At 42.4% G+C, this 15,667-nt stretch overlaps 1 pseudogene; it reads left to right on the top strand.

Moving 5' to 3' along the window:
- Positions 1 to 551: 551 nt before the first annotated feature.
- Positions 552 to 4,624, top strand: LOC105871586 (kelch repeat and BTB domain-containing protein 6-like; annotated as a pseudogene).
- The last annotated feature ends 11,043 nt before the right edge of the window (positions 4,625 to 15,667 follow it).

Raw genomic sequence — 15,667 nt, 5'->3', positions numbered from 1 at the left:
AGGTCTCAATTGCATTGCCTGGGGGCACAGAAGGGATATTTGTGAACTTGTCTACAGAGGTGCGTGTGCCTTGAGGGACAGATCAGACTGAGTCCCAGATGCAGCCTGCTCAGGGCCAACTCTCCCCCCAGAGGAGGGCTGAGCTCCCAGCTCAGGCCAAGATTGTGGGAAGGGAACCTTCTAGCTCACATCATAGTCATGAGAGCACCAATGTCTAGAGGTCCTGCCTGCCCAGATAGGGGAGGGTGGAAAGGAGCAAGGCCTGCCCCAAATTGCAGGTCTCAGACAGCCCCTGAACACCCAGACTTTTTGGCAGAGTGAGGTCATTTCAGCCCCTCCCTGGCAGCTTTGCCCAGAAGCAGAGAACAGACCTTTGACCCCTGCTAACAGCATTTGTGGAACTTTTAGGCAGGCTCTCCCAACCCAGCCCCGCCCAGCCTCACTCCCCCACCTGCACCCACTGAGGTGGAGAATTAGGACAGACCTGGAAGTCCAAGGGTCCCACCTACCACCTGAGGCACTACAGTGCCTCTCTAGAGGAATGAGCTGGTTACAGGACCCAAAACCAACACTGCAGCCTGTTCCTCTCAGCAAGTGCCATCTACTTACTGGGAGGTCAATTTGCATGCTCTTTTACTGCATTTACTGACTCATCACACAAGGTGTGGTTGAATCTCACCACAAGCACCACCTACTGGCTCAGAGACTAAACTGGGTGTGTCATTATCTAAACAAAAATCCAGAGTATTTGACCAGAGAGAGTTGGCTCTCATCCTTGCCCCATCTGGATATGTTGACCAGGATTGTGTTTCTGGCAAGTGGGGCAAGTTGAGGTTACCTGCTCAATACTAGGGCATCTCCAACAATATTTGTAATAGAGATCTTTAAGATTTTCTTTGCCACAATGTGTAATCTTATGGAGGCTGAGGACTAAATTTTGGGAGAGGGACCAAGGAGAAACCAAGAATGTGTCTGGGTTCTTCTACAAAGAAGGCGATATCAAGGTCTTTGAGAGGAGTTTTGGTGATGTCAGAACAAGAAAGGGTTGAAGACTGTGTGCTGGTGATACACTCATAAGGTTGTCCTTCAGAGGAGAGGGCAGGAAGAGTAGCTAAATTGAGGTTTTCACAGTGATGGATAATGAAGTGAGACTCTCACAGACTCCCCTTCTATGAAATTAAATCTAAGTGTTAAGATTTCTTAGAAGGGGAGTCTGGAAGCAGAAAGGTGTTGGGTATTCTCAGTGAGTCATAAGGAATGAACTGTATGGGATAAGAAAGGTTGAGTGGATGATATAAAACTAAGTCAGCTCTGATGGTAGCAGAAACTTTACACAAAAAAGGGGAAATGCCTGAGCCACTGGGTCTAAAAGGAAGCTAAAGTACCCACCAGACTTCTGGCTTCCATTGTTTGGGGGTAAGGATTTGTAAAGGATGTCTTTCCTTTCTGTGTATAAAAAGAGAAAGAGGTATTGAATAACTGAAGAGTCCAAGAGTTAAAGAAGAGGCTAGAGAGGGACATCAGGTTTTGAAATGCAGACATTTCAGGGGGTTGGATGTAGTTTCCTCAGTCATGGCAAATAAAGAGAGGCAATAGTGAAAAAGCTAGAGCTCTAATTTCAGCAATGGCCAACCAATCCTAGAAACTCTAACAGTTGTCTTTTGGTCTCAGAAAGAGGAAACTAATGATGTTGTCTATACATTTAGGGGAGAAAGTCTTCCTTTCAAGAGAATTATCACTTTCTAGACAATGGACAAAACCACATAGACAGTAAAAATATTTAATATCAATTCTAACAAACATATACACTAATGCAGGATGTAAATAATAGGAGAAACTGTGAAGGGGGCAAAGTATATGGGAGCTCCTTGTGCTTTCTCAGGCTCATGATTTCAAATTAGTGGTGCTTCATTTTTTATAAACACTAGAAGGAAAACCAAAACTTCTTGAACATTTATGCTCTAAGTACTACCGTAAATACTTGATTATTCTACAAACCAACAAATATTTATTAAGAGCCTCCTATATCCAATGCAATTTAACTCATTTAATTTTCACACAATCCTATGAAATACTTTTATTCACATTTTACAAAAGAAGAAACAGTTCGAAGAGAAAAGCCAAACAATATATACTAGAGTCAGCCGACTAATCTAGATCCCAAAGCCAAAGTTATAAACCGTAAAATCATATCGAGGAGAATTGGCTCTAACAGCGACAGTCAAAACAATGAACAGCAGAGGAAGCTCGCGATACTATAAGAACTACTATTCCCAGCATGCAAAGCGGCTTCGTTCCGCCCGCCGCTGCCTGGAAGTATGAGGGGTCCCAGGATGCATCGAGGCGCGAAAGGCAAGCTGGGAGTGGTAGTACTCCTGGCCGGGGCGGTTCTCTGGCCTCCAGCCAGCGGGTCCAATGAGGGCGAGCTGAGGCGGAGAAAGGGCGCGGAAATGCACGCGGGTGAGTCAGGCGCTGTCTCTACGGGATAAGGGGAGGCGGCACCGCGGCATAGGGCTGAATTAAATGCGGCCCGTGCTGCGACGCCCCTGTCTTAGCGTCAGCGAGGGAAGGGTGAGGGCAGCCAGAGCCGGGTCCCTGCCGCCGTTCTCGCCCTCAGCGTCCCCCGCCGCGTGTCCCTACTTCAAGAGCATGTTCACGGGCGGCATGTACGAGAGCCAGCAGGCGAGTGTGACCATGCACGATGTGGACGTCGAGCCTTCGAGGTGTTGGTCGACTACTGCTACACGGGCCGTGTGTCCCTGAGTGAGGCCAATGTGCAGCGCCTGTATGCAGCCTCCGACATGCTACAGCTGGAGTATGTGCGCGAAGCCTGTGCCTCCTTCTTAGCGCGCCGTCTTGACCTGGCCAACTGCACCGCCATCCTCAAATTTGCTGACGCCTTTGACCATCACAAGCGACGCTCTCAGGCTCATTCCTATATAGCTCACAACTTCAAGCATCTAAGCCAGATGGGTTCCATTTGGGAGGAAACTCAAGCATATCTGACCCTGGCCCAGCTGCTGGCTGTCCTGCACCTGGATAGTCTGAACATAGAGAGTGAACAGTGTGCCATGTGGCTGTGCAGTGGCTGGAGGCAGCTCCGAAAGAGCGGGGTCCCAGTGCTGCAGAAGTGTTCAAGTGTGTCCGCTGGGCACACTTCACTGAAAATGATCAGGACTACCTGCAAGGGCTGCTGACCAAGCCCATTGTGAAGAAGTACTGCCTGGACACCATTGAAGGGGTCCTGCAGATGTGTTATGGTGACATGTACAAGTCTCTGGTGCCAGTGCCAAACAGCAGCAGCAGCAGCAGCAGCAGCAGCAGCAGCTCTGTTGTATCTGCAGCAGAAAATCCACCCCAGAGGCTGGGTATTATGTGCCAAGAAGATGGTGATCTTTGGACACCCCGGAGATCCCTTTCTCTGCTGTGACCCATACTCAGGGGGTATTTACAAAGTGCCCTCACCTTTGACCTGCCTTGCTTACACTAGGACTGTCACTACCTTAGCTGTCTGTATCTCTCCAGAGCATGACATCTATCTTGTTGCCCAGCCTGGAAAAGACCTCTGGGTGTGTAAACCAGCCCAGAATAGTTGGCAGCAGCTTGCAGACCACTTGCTGTGTGGTGAGGGCATGTATATTGCATACCTCAATGGCTACATTTACATTTTGTTTGGGCAAGACCCTATTACTGGAGTTAAATTGAAGGAAGTGGAATGCTATAATGTCCAGAGGAACTAGTGGGCATTAGTGGCTCCGCTACCCCATTCTTTTATATCCTTTAACCTAATGGTAATTCAGAACTATCTCTGTGTTCTCAACAGTAGGCGTATGATCTGTTATGATCCTAGCCATAACATGTGGCTGAAGTGTGTTTCTCTTAAGCCACGTTATTTTGAGGAAACATGTGTCTTCAATGATGAGATCTACTGTATCTGAAAGATCTCAGTCATGAAGGTCTATAACCCAGTCAGGGAAGAATGGAGGCAGATTAATAATATTCCCTTGGTATCAGATATTAACAATTGCCAGATTATCAATCATGGCCAAAAGTTGTTTTTGTTTTTGTTTTTTTGACACAGAGTCTCACTTTGTTGCCCAGGCTAGAGTGTCCTGGTGTCAGCCTTGCTCACAGCAACCTCAAACTCCTGAGCTCAAGTGATCCTCCTGCCTCAGCCTCCTGAGTAGCTGGGACTACAGGCATGCACCACCATGCCCGGCTAATTTTTTCTATATATATTTTTAGTTGTCTAATGAATTTCATTCTACTTATAGTAGAGATGGGGTCTTGCTCTTGCTCAGGCTGGTTTCAAACTTCTGACCTAGAGTGATCCTCCCACCTTGGCCTCCCAGAGTGCTAGGATTACAGGCGTGAGCCACCATGCCCAGCCAAAAATTGTTGATCATCACCTCACACACCCAAGGATGGAACAAGAACCAGGTGACTGTATGAATATGATGTTAGGGGAGACCAATGGATTAATATAGATACCACATTAGGCATCTTGCTGTTTGACTCTAACTTTTTTTTGCCTCTCAGCTGGTGTTTATCCTTCTTGCCTTGAACCTGGTCAGAGTTTCCTCACTGAAGAATATGTTATATGGAGTGGATTGGACTGTGAGGCAGAAAGTGTAACTTCTTTTTATGATGATGATTTTTGGACGAACATAGCACTTCAGTGAAATGAACAAGCTTAGAAATGCATAGGATTACCAAAATGCACGGGATCACAAGGTTTGTTGTAACTAAACTGAATCACTAAGTTGTCTTTACTGCTATCGGAAATATCTTTAAAAGATATCCTTTCTATTCCTGAGCAGAGTGATGTTGTGGCATGTTTACAGGACGGAGGATGAACACAGAACACAAAACAAAAATGCAGAACACAAAGAAAAATGCGGACACACATACAGATGGTTGACTCAAGTAATAATACACTGGGTCAGTTTTATTTTTATACTCTAAAAAATTAAAGTTAGTTCCTTGTACATAACCACCCAGGCATTTCAGCAATGGCCATAAATTCCGGAATGTGTAGCCTTAGGGACGCAGACATCCCCTGGCTCAGAATTTCCAGGTGGTTGCTCTAGGCGCCCGGCATAGATCACAGACCGAGATTAGCAAGGATGGGCAAGGCAAGCCACAGGGGGCATTTGTCATCCCCAGCTTCTCTTAGGGTGATCCCCTAAGATCTTCAGCTGAACCCTGGTGGCTTTGCTGGCTTAGGTCGCCCCTCCCTTGAGGGGTCTTACCCATCATTGACTAACCAGCCATTTTATGGGGTGTATGCAGCAATCACAGGAACAATGTGTTTATCGTGTGGCCTCCAGACCCCCATTGCTGTGGGGTGGGGCCACTCTTGCTTAATTGCAGCTCAGGTCCTTTCTTATGTCTCTAGGCAACAGCCTTGTTTATCACAAGGACCTTGTCTGGAGCACATTGCTTTTAAACACTCTGGGCAGAACATGTACATTACTCACTAAATTTAATTCTTCTTTTTTTTTTTTATGTTTTTATTTTTTTTTGCCTTGAGCATGTGTTCCAAGCAGAATAAATTTAATTCTTAAACTAGGAAAATATATGTCAGTCCCCTACAGAGTGGGAGTTTATTACTGCAAGTTTGGTTTTAACATTCCAAAGAAATAAAACTAATAATTTTCTGTGCTAAAAGTCCAATATTGATTTGATTATTTAGTATGTTTGGTTTGTTACACTGATTTAGTCTTCTAATAAGTTTTATATTATTTACTGCCACAAGTGCTTTAACCTTCAAATTTTAATTTTTATAATAGAAAAGTGATTGGATAGGAATTTCTATATAGATATGATTTGAAAGCATATATTTTCCTTTAGAACACTAGGGAACAGATGATGTTGCATACTATTCCCTCCATATCTGAGATATATTAAAACAACCTGGTCATCTCTATCCAATGGAATCAGCCTTTTACATTCTTACCTCCAAAGGTAAAATTGCTGCTTGGACCTACTATTTTATATCTCAATCAGGAATACTTTTTTGGGGAAAACTAATCCTTAATTCTGGGCAAACTATTTAAATCAGACTACATAAGTGGCAGGCAAAAAAATGTTCTTCCAAAATGGCTGTTTGTGACTTAAAGAATGAGAAGAATCAGGAATCTCAGTTGTAAGCAATAGAACTGTAATTTAAATCATCTTAAGAAAATAAAATAGCATGTTTTGCCTAATGTAACTGAAAAGTCCAGCAATGGCATTCACTTTAGGCACAGCCTAATCCAGTCTTAATGTCTTCAGGGCTTTCTTTGTACAGAAAATGTATCATGGGACGTTTTCTCTCACTTTATGCATTGGTTAGAACACAGGTTGGTTGTATGTAATAGAGAATCTATAGTTGTTTAAATTTCTCATATAAAAGTATAATAATCTGTTTAAAAATCACCTGAGACCCAGGCTTTTCTGTCTGCCTGTTTCTGTTATCCTTAGCATGTTGTCCTGGTCCAGATGATTCACCCACATGTCTACGTTCCAGCCATCAAGAAGGAAGGGGAAGGGGAGGGTATGATCCTGTCTTTTATATAAGGGAAATTGTGCATATCACTGCTGGTTCATGCAATTGGCCAGATCTTAACTATATGGTACATCTAGTTGCGAGGGTGCCTGGGAGAGGTAGTCTTTATTCTGGGTCAACATGTATGTAGTTAAAATTCAGTAATTCCTTCTTGTAGAATGAAGGCAAAAAGCTATTAGTTTAAATAGCAATCCATTCTACCCCATCTGTGATTTTATCACATGACAGCCAAAGTGATTTCCAGGATTCTCCAGACCCATATCATACCAACTTAGAAACTCTAGTGGAAAAAGGCAATATTTTGCAGTAGCTCTCATAGAGAATTGCTTAGGGTCTTAGGCCTATATAACATAGTGGATCTGTGGCCATTTCCTGAACTACTTGGGCCATTGCCTTCCAGACGTGCAGGAAGGTAAAGGGTTCTGGCAGAAGAAGGTGACCAAGAAGATGGCCAGGCTGAGGATGCGCTATTTTGCAAGCAGCTCACGCCCCTGAGGACACGGTGGTGGTGGGGTATCAGGTAGGGTGTGATGAAGGACGCTGATCGGAAGGTGTAGGTCCTGCAATGCCAAGGTGCAAAAGTGGAGCTTGCACCCAGGCCTTCAAAGCTGCTCTTTGTTCTAGGCTGGGATGGGGCTGGCCAGAATCTTACAGTTGGCTTTTGGATGTGGGTGCTGGAAGTGGGTGCATAGCATGAGTAGCACCAGAAGCATGTAGCTCCTCCAGACCATGGTAGCAAGGAAGGGAATGGGAAGGGTGAGGAAACCAAGGCTCTGTGCAAGGCCTGACGTTGGGCGATTTGGAAAACACCCTTCCCAGGAGTTTCTGCAACTGGCACAGGATGAGTTAGGGATCCCACCCCAGAAATACCTGGGGAGCTCCCCAGGCTCCTGCTGCTGCTCCGTACAGAAAAGACAAGGGCACTTGATCGTGCTTTGATGAAATAAAGCCTCATAGACTAAGTGTACTGGTGCTGTAGATCATCATAGAATGTTCCAACTTCCCAAGTGGAAAGAAAAGAGCATTGAGAATTGGCTCTGTATAATCAGTGGTAGTATTAATTATCTTAAACAACAAATGTTGCTTCTGTTAGGAAAATAAGAGCTATCAGAATTATAGGTTAATGACAAAAATTGGAAATTTCTTAGAGCAAATTAGGCTGTCTATTATTCCAGCATTTTCTGTGCCTGAATCATCTTTTCAGTGCTGTGGACTATAATCTACTTACTTCCCTCTTTACTGAAGCTCAGACCATTAGACACAATAGTCTATTCAGTATTTAGTTTCTTGTCCAATTCTTATACTGACTTCAGATTAATCATAGTTTAGTCAATATACACATATAATGTCATTTTTTATGTTTGTGAAAACTTCAAAACAGCTGTCAGAGAACATTTTGAAGAATTGCTTCTGTCAACTACGTGATTTCTTTTTTTTTTTTTTTTTTTTTTGAGACAGAGTCTCGCTTTGTTGCCTAGGCTAGAGTGAGTGCCGTGGCGTCAGCCTAGCTCACAGCAACCTTAAACACCTGGGCTCAAGTGATCCTTCTGTCTCAGCCTCCCAAGTAGCTGGGACTACAGGCATGAGCCACCATGCCCGGCTAATTTTTTCTATATATATTAGTTGGCCAATTAGTTTCTTTCTATTTATAGTAGAGACGGGGTCTCGCTCTTGCTCAGGCTGGTTTCGAACTCCCGACCTTGAGCAATCCGCCCGCCTCGGCCTCCCAGAGAGCTAGGATTACAGGCGTGAGCCACCGCGCCCGGCCATCTTTTATCATTATAATTTTCATTACAAATAACCATATTCATTTTAAAAATTAACAATCCTTTTTTCATATAGAACTCTAACCTCTGTCAGCAAGTAAAGAGTATTACTTCAGTTATTAGTTGTTTTTCTTTTCCTACATTAAGACTCCATTCTGTATTTCATTTCTACTAAATCTCCTACAAGTTTAAATATAAGATTTTTCATATATGCTGTGACCAGGCTCTTCTCTGTATTTTATACTAGATACTGCTTATTTAGTATCTCAGACTCATTGCTTTCCTTCTTATAGGGCCCTTCTCACATGCTGGAAGTATTCAGTTATCAATTTATTTACTCTTTATTACATGTGTTCCAGACTACACTAGAATGTCTACACCATCATGGCAGGAACCATGTCTGTCTTTTTCCAAGTTCCTGGCTGGGCGCTGTGGCTCACGCCTGTAATCCTAGCACTCTGGGAGGCCGAGGTGGGTGGATCGCTCAAGGTCAGGAGTTCGAAACCAGCCTGAGCGAGACCCTGTCTCTACTAAAAATAGAAAGAAACTAATTGACCAACTAAAAAAATATATATAAAAAATTAGCCAGGCATGGTGGCACATGCCTGTAGTCCCAGCTACTTGGGAGGCTGAGGTAGTAGGATCACTTGAGCCCAGGAGATTGAGGTTGCTCTGAGCTAGGCTGACACCACCACACTCACTCTAGCCTAAGCAACAAAGTGAGACATTGTCTCAAAAAAAAAAAAAAAAAAGTTCCTAACAATACCAGGCACAGCATTGGCACTCACAAGAAATAAATAAATGTGTTTGGTGTTTGTTTACATTTATATGACAAATATGTGTATTTGTAGCAATCATCTTTTTGTCAATTTTCCAGCTTTGAGGGAGAGCTATTAAACTGTTTTGTCTGGTTATAGCAACACGCTGGCCTGCAGAACTACAGGTTATTTCTGATGTGCATATTCTACCAGACAACCAAACACACTGTTTTCAATCATGGAATAATGATGTTATTAAAAATCACATTTCTCACTCTGTATATTTCTCTTTTATTAAGATGGTGGAGAATTAGAAGGGAAACACAAATCTATTTAAACCAATAAAAAGCTAGAGGGGGGAAAAACAAAGCAGTGTGACACACACCTCCACTCCCAACCCTTTCATACTTCCTTCAGGTTTCTCCATTTTTCCACAAGCACCCATGTATTCAGCTACGTTTTCTGTCCAAGTTGTCAAGGGAATTTTGAAAAGTAATTGCTACATAACAACCTCTGAAGAGCTCTGTTACAGCCTAAATATTTCCTCTTTTGCTCCTTGTTGCCTGTTGCTTAAATGTTGCTTCATGTTAAATTAGCAAATGAAAAAGTCTTACAAAAATTGAGATTTGCTCCGAAAAAGACACTTGCCCATCCCCATTCCTTGCACTCACATTTTAAGGGCAGGAACCACAAAGGGTTTTATTAAATTGGGTTAGGTCATCACAGAACGTTCATCATTAGTTCAATTAACAGGGTTTATCTGGGCCCTTCCACCAGCCATGAATGTAGTTTTTTTTTTTTTTTTTTTTTTTTTTTTTGAGACAGAGTCTAGCTTTCTTGCCTAGGCTAGAGTGAGTGCCGTGGCGTCAGCCTAGCTCACAGCAACCTCAAACTCCTGGGCTCAAGCCATCCTCCTGCCTCAGCCTCCCAAGTAGCTGGGACTACAGGCACAAGCCACCATGCCCGGCTGATTTTTATATATATATATATTAGTTGGCCAATTAATTTCTTTCTATTTTTATGGTAGAGACGGGGTCTCGCTCAGGCTGGTTTTGAACTCCTGACCTTGAGCAATCCACCCGCCTCGGCCTCCCAGAGTGCTAGGATTACAGGCGTGAGCCACCGCGCCCGGCATGAATGTAGTTTTAAAAAGGCAGAGCTGGCCGGGCGCTGTGGCTCACGCCTGTAATCCTAGCTCTTGGGAGGCCGAGGCGGGCGGATTGCTCAAGGTCAGGAGTTCAAAACCAGCCTGAGCAAGAGCGAGACCCTGTCTCTACTATAAATAGAAAGAAATTAATTGGCCAACTGATATATATATAAAAAATTAGCCGGGCATGGTGGCACATGCCTGTAGTCCCAGCTACGTGGGAGGCTGAGGCAGTAGGATTGCTTGAGCCCAGGAGTTTGAGGTTGCTGTGAGCTAGGCTGACGCCACGGCACTCACTCTAGCCTGGATAACAAAGCGAGACTCTGTCTCAAAAAAAAAAAAAAAAAAAGGCAGAGCTTATTTTGTAATGGAAGATACCTCAAGAGTTTTGGTCATATATACTAAAGAGGGTCAGGCATAACTCATATTCAATACTCACCAGTAAATAGTCTAATAACCTTATCTAAAAGAAGTTATATTGCAATTAGCTCATCTCCTGGACTCTTGGCAGTATAAAAGCAGTATATACTTCAAATACATTCAGCCAACTTCCATAATACACATAGGGGGAATTCTCAAGAGGACAACGTGAAAGATAAGAAGGGGCAGTATAAGGAATGGTGTCAAGATTGCAGATCTTGGTATCAGAACCCCTGGGTTATTTTGACATATATTTATAAAAACTTCATTTTAGTCTTTTGAAAATCTCCACACTTTTTTATTCTTTCAAATAAGCACTGAATACTACACACAATACTAGGTCAGAGGTCAAACTTGGAGACAGCTAAACTTAGATATCTGCCTACTGATAAAGATTGAAGGTGGTCTAATGAAATGGAAGTTTTGTCAGGAGAGTGTCAGGTGTCCAGCCACACAGATGCTACAAAAGTTGCTTGTCAGAGAGTTACTATACCCCAGGTCTAGTTCTCTTATTGTGAAGTTAGGATATTCAATTATTACTACACCTTGATGTGGTTGAGTTTGAGTACTGAATCCTATTAACCAAACCATTAAGAATCAAATGTATAAAAGCTGTAATACTGAAATATTAATTTACAATTAGAAAATATAACTTTCAAACAGACTAGATACTGGTGTTCCTTGATCAGCACATATTCTTGCTGTCTAATATTTGTGAAAGACAAAAATCTCACTTTTGCTGATTTCAAAACTTATTACAAAGTTATAGTAATCAAGATAGTGTGGTACTGGCATAACTTCTTACTGTCATGAGAGATTGCATATATACCAGTGAAATAGAACTATAAGTCTACAAATAAACTAATAGATCTATGGTCAATTGAGTTTGAAAAGAGTACCAAATCATTCAGTGAGGAAAGAATAGTCTTTTCAGCAGAGGGTACTGGAGTAACTAGATATTTGCATGCAAAAGAATGAAGTGAAGTTGGAAGTAAAGGATGATGTTGGGCACCGATTAAAAACAAAAGGAAAAGGACTTAAATAGACATCTCCAAAGAAGATATACAAATGGCTAAAAAGTACATGAAAAGATGCCCAACATCATTAGTCATTAGGGAAATGCAAATCAAAACCACAATGAAATACCAGTTCATACCTACTGGTGTTACCTCCCAAACAGAGAGGTTTGTTTGCTTGGTGGGCATCAGGGAAATAGACCCAGCCAAGTCGATTATAGCATGGGGGTTTTATTTCTTGGCACAAGTAAGGATCACACAGATGAGTCCCAAAGCAGTGTGTCTCTGGAAGGGGGTGGTGGTTTTATAGTCAGAGGGTAATGAGGCATGATCTGATAGAATCTTGCAACTGGGTGATGCCAGAAAGCATGCTCTCACTGGATCCTGCCATGGGGTGACACTAGGGCTCGATCTGATTGGATCCTGGATCCTGCCATGCGGTGTACACTTCCTAATTCAGTCCTGTTCCCACCATTTAGGTTCCATCTGCGGTTGCATGCTTGGTTCATCTGGGCATGCTCAGGTTACATGACCTTCAACCTGGAGGACCATGGCAACTGAAAAACAACTCACAACTTTGTTACATAAAAGTTGAGCCAGATTGGTGTGGTGTGGTTACGCTGGGATAATAATAATAATGATGATGATGATAAAAGGAGCCAGGAACAGTAGTTTACATCTGTAATCCCAGTGCTTTGGGAGGTCGAGTCAGAAGGACCGTGAGGCCAGGAGTTCAAGACCAGCCTGGGCAATATAGTGAGACCCCTGTCTCTATACAAAAATTTAAAAAATTAGGCAGGTGTCGTGGCACACACCTTATAGTCCCAGGTACTCAGGAGCCTGAGGTGGGAGGATCTCTTGAGTCCAGGAATTTGAGAGTGCAGTCAGCTATGATAGGGCCACTGCACTCCAGCCTAGGTGACAAAGTGAGATGCAATCTCTAACAAATAATAGTCATAATAAATGGAAAATAGCATGCATTGGTGGGGAATTGGGACCCTCATACATTGTTGGTAGGAATGTAAAATGGTATGGCTACTGTAGAAAAGTTTGGCAGTTCTCTAAAAGCTAAATATAAAATTACTATATGGCCCAGTAATATATATACATATGAAAGCATTGAAAACAGGGACTCAGATACTGGTCTGCCAATGTTCATTGCAGCAAATCATGATAGCCAAAAGATGTAAACAACCCAGTGTCCATCAACTGATGAATGGTTAAAGAAAATGTGGTATATATGGCCAATGGAATATTATTCAGTTATAAAAAGGAATGAAGTACTGACACATGCTTCATGGGTGAAAATGGTAATCACCATGCTAAGTGAAATAAGCTGGACACAAAAGGACAACTATTGTATGATTCCACTTGTATGAAGTGGAGTCATATAAATAATGTTATGAATTATATGAACATCTGGAATAGGCAAATTCATAGTGATCAAAAGTAGATTAGAGCTTATCAGGGGCTGGGGATAGGGAGAAATGGGAAGTTACTCCTTAATGGTTACAGAGTTTCTGTTTGGGATGATAAAGATGTATTGGAAATAGACAATGGTGATAGCTGCATAACATTGTGAACGTAACTAATGCCACTGAATTGTACCTTTAAAAATGGTTAAAATGATAAATTTTAAACTAAGTGTATAAAACGATTGTATAATTTTGTATATGAGTCCTAAGTCTCTATGCCATGGTGCTAGGAATCAAATCACTGTCTTGGCTTTCCTCTTACTTCTCTGACTCTGTTCTATCTACATCATCTTTTCAGCCTTCTAGTCAGTCCTCTGCTCCTTTCTTAAATGTTTCTGACCCTCTAGCTCCTGTTTTGGCCATCTTCTTTCTCTATATCTCTATTTCTGTACTACTGCATTCAATTCTGTTTGGCTGTTGATGATTCCCATATCTATATCTCTAGTCCATCTTTACTTCTGAGCTACAGAACCATACATTCAGCTATCTTGTTCCACAGCTCTGCCTCATACTAAATGTACCCCAAACAGATCTCTTGAGCTTCCTCTAGTCTTGCTTCCCTCAAGCCGCTTCTCCTTCCACACTTCCTATTTTGATGGATGGCCCACTGTCCACTTGGGTACCCAGACATTGTCTTTCTTTCCACCTGCCTCATGGTCCACATTCATGCAATTACTAAATCCTATGGATGCAGCTCCCAAAATACAGCTATATTTTCCCCGCTTTTCTCCATTCCTCCTGCCTTCACACTAGCTCATGTGTATGCTGGCTTGGATTTCTATAATAGCTTTCTAACTGGTTTCTTTTCTAACTCAGGATTTATTACCTGGGGTTCAAAGACTCCCCTTCCCCAGAGTATTTGTAGGTAGAATTCAGGGGGTTCATTAATTTTGTTGGGAAAAAATTTATATCTTTATTTTCACTAACCTATAACTGAAACTTAGTGTTCTCTTTTTATGAACATAAGCAATGAACCACAATAGTATTAGCAGCACCTGTAACTTTACTACCAATAGGAATTGTAAATCTTTCATATCTCATTGCAGTTGTTGCAAATATCTCAAAATACCATTTATACTCATTAGTTCTTTGAAATATGGTAGTTATTAAGAAGACCTGCTAGGGCCAGGCGCAGTGGCTCACGCCTGTAATCCTAGCACTCTGGAAGGCTGAGGCGGGCGATTGCTTGAGGTCAGGAGTTCAAAACCAGCCTGAGAAAGAGCGAGACCCCGTCTCAAAAAAATAAATAAATAAAAAAGATGGCTGGGAGCGGTGGCTCACGCCTGTAATCCTAGCACTCTGGGAGGCCCAGGTGGGCGGATTGCTCGAGGTCAGGAGTTTGAAACCACCCTGAGCAAGAGCGAGACCCCATCTCTACTATAAATACAAAGAAATTAATTGGCCAACTAATATATATAGAAAAAATTAGCCGGGCATGGTGGTGTATGCCTGTAGTCCCAGCTACTGGGAAGGCTGAGGCAGGAGGATTGCTTGAGCCCAGGAGTTTGAGGTTGCTGTGAGCTAGGCTGATGCCATGGCACTCACTCTAGCCTGGGCAACAAAGTGAGACTCTGTCTCAAAAAATAAATAAATAAATAAATAAAAATAAAAAAAATAAAAAAGACCTGCTAGATCTTCTAAATGTGTAAAGAAGCACATATAACACTCTTATACATTAAAAATATTTTGATAACTATTTAAAAATAATTGGTTTTGTTTGTAATCCTATGTGTTTTAATGGCTTTGAGATATAATTCACATGCCATATAATTCCCCATTTAAAGTCTTATATAATTCAATGGTATAGTGTATAATTCAATTTTGTATAGTCAATAGTTGTGCAACCATCACAATCACATTTGTTTCATCACTCCAAAAAGAAACCCTGTACCTATTAGCAGTTAATTCCCATTTCCTGTCAACTTCACCTTCTCCCCCAAACTTAGGCAACCACTCATCTATTCTGTGTCTATGGACGTTTTGTATACATAGAATCATACAATATGTCGTCTTTTGTATCTGGCTTCTTTTCACTTAAGCATGTTTTCAAGGTTCACGCTGTGGCATGTATCAGTACTTCCTTCCTTTTTTTTTTTTTTGAGACAGAGTCTCGCTTTGTTGTCCAGGCTAGAGTGAGTGCCATGGCGTCAGCCTAGCTCACAGCAACCTCAAACTCCTGGGCTCGAGCGATCCTTCTGCCTCAGCCTCCCGAGTAGCCGGGACTACAGGCATGCGCCACCATGCTCGGCTAATTTTTTATATATATATCAGTTGGCCAATTAATTTCTTTCTATTTATAGTAGAGACGGGGTCTCACTCTTGCTCAGGCTGGTTTTGAACTCCTGACCTTGAGCAATCCGCCCGCCTCGGCCTCCCAGAGAGCTAGGATTACAGGCGTGAGCCACTGCGCCCGGCCACTTCCTTCCTTTTTATGGTCTGATATTCCATTGCATGGATAAACCATATTTTACTTAGCCATCTTCATTTGATGGACATTTGTGTTGTTTCTACTTTTTGGCCATTATGAACAATGCT

This window comes from Microcebus murinus, chromosome 13 (genome assembly GCF_040939455.1).
Source record: "Microcebus murinus isolate Inina chromosome 13, M.murinus_Inina_mat1.0, whole genome shotgun sequence".
Classification (NCBI taxonomy): domain Eukaryota; kingdom Metazoa; phylum Chordata; class Mammalia; order Primates; family Cheirogaleidae; genus Microcebus; species Microcebus murinus.
The sequence above is the reverse complement of the archived record's forward strand: the minus strand, read 5'-3'. Positions and strand labels throughout refer to the sequence as shown.